Source organism: Lygodium microphyllum, chromosome 2, assembly GCF_053477565.2.
Source record: "Lygodium microphyllum isolate KBCC chromosome 2, Lygodium_microphyllum_v1.1.10, whole genome shotgun sequence".
Lineage (NCBI taxonomy): Eukaryota > Viridiplantae > Streptophyta > Polypodiopsida > Schizaeales > Lygodiaceae > Lygodium > Lygodium microphyllum.
Window position 1 is genome coordinate 45,390,866 of NC_141136.1, and position 4,976 is coordinate 45,395,841.

Here is a 4,976-nt window from a genome sequence, read left to right on the forward strand (position 1 = left end):
TGTTATGACTACGGGGTGATACATATATGCTTCATCCACTTTTACTCCCTCCTCACTCCCCTGACTCTCTCCATATGAATAAGGTAGTGCTATGGGTGAGTTCGAGATTAAAAAATGGCACTAACCACCCCGTGTGCGGTATGCATGTAAGTTGCAATATGCGTAGTGCTGCTAGTTTATACAATGTGTGTGCATTCATGGGGTGTGCATGCATGTACATTAAATGTGTATATATGATATGCATATTAAATGTGGGGGTGTGTGTGTGTATGTGTGTGTTGTACATATAGTGTGGTATGTGCATTAATTGTCTAATGGATGTGCATTAATTGTCTAATGGATGTGTGCCATGCGTATGCATGGTGTATATTGAGGTGTGTATGTGTTAAGTGTGAGTGAGTGAGTGAGTGAGTGAGTGTGTGTGTGTGTGTGTGTGTGTGTGTGTGAAGATATCATGTCCTTGAAAGGAAGGCTACCATGTTGCATACTTTCTTCCGTCAGCAACAGCCGTGGACTTGTATGCTAGCATCCATGTGCGCCAGCATGAGCACTTCTGCATATGGTCATTGGATTATAGATTTCTGGGAGGTTGTCATTGGCAGATTTGTGGGCAGAATACCTGGCTGCCCTTTCTCTACTGCTTTGATACTTGATTGGAAACAGGTTCTCTCTAAGGTCAAATGGGCTCCTAATATTTGTTTAGGGACAAACTCATTGCGAAAAGAAAGCATTCATTGGAGTGCCATTTTTGACATTCCTCTTGCTTTACAGGAACCTGTTCGGGCATACAATCTTATGAAACTGGGAATTAGGTACATACAGGATGTGGTGGATGATCGGGGATATACTTTATCCTTTCCTCGGGCCATGACCTCTTATGCATATTAGGAATGCATCTGATGCCAGGAGGCATATTTCACGGTGGATTCCATGCCATGGTGGATTCCGTGAGGTTTTACGGTGGATTCCGTAAACTTTGATGACCGGGGCTCATACACAAAGTGGATTCTTTGTGCGAGAAGTTGATGGGGACGCCTGTCCTTTTCGGGCGTTTCATTAATTTAGTGTGTAGATGGGTGATTCTGCAAAATGCATATTAAATTAATAAACGTTTATGAGTTTTGAGTGGGCACTCGTAATAAATTAAGGTTAGGATTTATTTCTAACCAGTTGATTTATTTATGTAGCTGAAGACTGCTAGGTATTCACTTTTGTCGGTTTAATTGTATTATTTTACTAACGATTGTGAATGCTTCAGTTGATGTGTAGAGATAACAGCAGTGGTGGCGGAGGAAAGCATTGGTGGATAGCGAGTATTCGATTTTTGGATTATATTCTGATAGGTGCCACGCTTATATTTTGTCATGCCTATTTATTGAGGCATCGATTATTTATTATTATTTTGTATGGGCATGGGCGCACGGTTATGTTATTTCTATTTGGACATTGTATTGGGCGTGCCAGACTCTTTGGGCACCGTCCATTAGCTTAATTCCTATTTTTGTAAAAGCAAACTCAAAAGCTAAAAGCTTGATATATTTTTGTAAATTGGGCTATTATTGAGCATGAAGAAGAAATATACATAAAATACATGCTTTGTGAAGCGCTCACACAAGGCATGGGGGGAGATTGCACCCAATTGGTCTCTTGCTCTTGTCGTTCATGCTTTTTACCTTGTAACTTATGCAAAAAGTAGAGTTCATTGTTCTTGGGGACCTTCCGGCATTCACTACGCGAGCATATAGCATCCGATCTGCGCATCAGTGGTATCAGAGCGGAGCTGAGATCAAGAGCTTTCAATCGCTATCCATCTCGTGCGAAGGCGGAGCTCCTGGAACGATCGGGCTCTACGGTCAATCTCGTCGCGAACCATCGATACAGGCAGACTTCTGGCGATCAAGAACCCCAGTTTCTGTCATTAGATCACGAAGGACCGGGCTATACAGGCAGAGGACCACTCCTACATCTCGTTCATCAAGTCATGGACAACCAGAGATAAGCTCCTATTTTCCATAGCTAAACAATCTTAAACTTCAAAGTTTAAAAGCTTTAGTTAATTGAACTAAAGCTTTATTAAAAAAAAAACGAATCGTGAGGACGGCGGGCTGTTCTGAAGTCCGAAATTTGCGCCGTGGACATCCTCTTGTCCTCCAAAACGACGTCGACTAGAAACACTAAAGCTTCTTATTTCCTTAAGTCAACTAAGGCAAATCACTTCTGCAAGTCACAAACTTCAGGCCACACCCAACAAAATCAAGTTCTGCAAGGATTTTTTGATCAAGTTCTACAAGTTCCATAAATCGACTAAGTTTTGCAAGTCTGCAACTCTGCAAGTCACATAAGTCTGCAACTGTCAGACTAGTCAACTGGAGTCAAACCTGACTTGTGCTCAAAACTCCTAGAAGGACTGTTCCTGCGCAGAAACTCCGAACTGCAAAGTTGTTCATTGGAAGGTACTCTACCCATACACAGGTATGCTGAAGCATTTTCAGCATACGAAGAAGGATAAATCACAGATTTTCTGAAGATTGAGAGAGCTATACCCAAAAACACATAAGCCTTGTATTCCCGAACTTGAGCTACGCTCATCCCGCTAACCTGATTTTGAGTGAGAAAGGTTTTTTGAGTTTTGCAGGATGACGGAACCACATATGGATGATCTTATGGCTGAAGGCGACCTATCTGAGCCTACGATGGAGCAAAAGCTGGACTTAATCATGATGCAATTGGAAGAAGAACGAAGGGCTAGGCAAGTATTGCAAGCGCAACTGGCAAATTTACAAAGAGCGTCTACCGACAAAGAAGAACCTCAAGTTGAAGATCTGATTCGACGTACCATCGACGCAACTCTTGAAGCTCAAACTATTCGCAAGGAATCAAAGATAAGTAAAAGAAGTTTCAAATTTCGTACTTTCAATGGCATACGAGAAGGAAAAACTGTTCTAGCATTCATTAGTCAGTTTGATGACTATTTCCATGAGGAAACCTATGCAGAAAAAGATAAAATCAAGTGTGTTACTAATCATTTAGTAGACAGAGCATCTCTTTGGTGGACTGTAGTACTCAAGAGCATAGATTGTCCTGCTACTTGGGAAGATTTCAAGAAGAAGTTCATGCAGAATTTCCTTCCACCACAATTTCATGAGAAAGCTATTAAGCAATGGGATCTTCTCCAGCAACGGGATCGTGAGCCTATACCTCAGTATACAGAGCGTTTTTGGAATGCACTACTCCAGTTACACATGCTTGAAGACGTACCAGAAGTGACACACAAGCGCAAGTATATGTCTGGACTCCTTGGGCATTACTACGCTGAAGTTAACATATTCAAGCCTGCTACCCTTGAAGACGCTATTTCACTAGCTCACGACATTGAAGATCAGCTACGAGGTAGAGATAGACGACCACATCAATTCCAAGCCAATGGTAATTATGGATCTAAACAATTCAATTCCAATTTTAGAAGATTTAATCCAAGTCGTTTCTCTTCATCATCTTTCCGCAAAAATTGGGCAAAACCACCTGCATTACCATCCAATGTCAATCAAAACCCTAAGCACCTTCCGGCATTCACTACGCAAGCATACAACGTCCGATCTGCGCACCAGCATCATAGGTTTATATGGAAGAAAATTGCTGATTTACTGCATCCCTTTCTACCAATTCCACCTATGCTTGATACAGGCAGGCTTATGGATTGGCAATTACAGCCATCTACTACATGCATTCGTCCTGTCTCTCTTTCTGTCTTAACTTCCATCAAAGTATACAAGCTTCTTCAGCCTGCCCCATGGATTCAGTAGCATGCTAATTCTCTATGGCACTTAACGAAGTCTCTTGCATGGTGATGGAAGAATCTTAGGATGCTTTGGAAGTGTAAAATGCCACTGAAACAAAGGCTTTTTCTTTGGAGATGTTTGACAGGCACACTGTCAGTGAGGGTCACACTTGCTAAACATCACATTGCATCATCCACATGTCTGCGATGTTTGGCTCCCTCAGAGACTGTTCCTAATTTATTTTGGCATTGTCCTTGTTCCAAGATCCTCCTTAGGAGAATTTCAGATTCGCTTCGGCTTCGTTTCCCGAGTCATAGCTTTGGGAAACATTTCTAGCTCTTTGGCAGATTTATGCGTTCTTTGTCTCAATACTCACTCTTTCTTTTATGGGTGAGATATTGGGCTCTTTGGACAATCTGGAGTGATCATAATTTGGCATACTTGGGTCGCCAAAACCACCAGCAATATGAATCCTTCCGAGCCTCACTGCAGCAATCTCTATATGATGCCAGCTATGAGGGTGACATGGACGCTTCCTACATAGAGCTTTTCTTTTTATGTTTTTGATAGTTTGGGATAGCCCCCTTTTCCGGGGGTCCCCAGCTTGTAAATTTGAGAGCACATAAATATACCGCACTGGATATTACCAAAAAAAAATGTGTGTGTGTGTGTGTGTGCACCGGATTAATTGGGGGTGTGGGTGCATGTGTGGTGTGTACTGTGGCCTATGAGATGGGTTTCATGCGGGGTGGGGTGCATATGTTTTGTGTATGCATTGCACGCACGCACATGTACGTGTGTGTGGGATGAGGTTCCTACGGTGTGGTGTGTGCATGTGGGTGAGTTAATGTGCATGGTGAGGGGGTGTGGGTGCGGGTGTGTTACAGTGCATGTGTGTATTTGTGTGTGTAGGGGTCAGTGCGAGTGATGGTTGGTGGTGGAGATGCATGCTAGCGATGGCCGGCAGCGGTGCGGCGGAACTTGTGGTGGAAAGAGGTCAAGGTGACGTGGTGATGGTGGCGGAGATCCGTGCCAACGGAGGCCGGCAACGGTCACAAAAGCGGGAGTGGAGATGTGTGTTGGCCAATGGCGGCCACAAAAACGGAAGTGGTGGTCAGTGGATGTGGCCGACGGATCGGGCAGCGAGTGCAAGCCCACAGGTGGTGAAGGAGAATATGGGAGAAGAAGGCGAACGCG

General features: G+C 43.5%; 1 pseudogene; it reads left to right on the forward strand.

The window, feature by feature from the left end:
- Positions 1-477: 477 nt before the first annotated feature.
- On the forward strand, positions 478-4,115 carry LOC148039688 (uncharacterized; annotated as a pseudogene).
- The last annotated feature ends 861 nt before the right edge of the window (positions 4,116-4,976 follow it).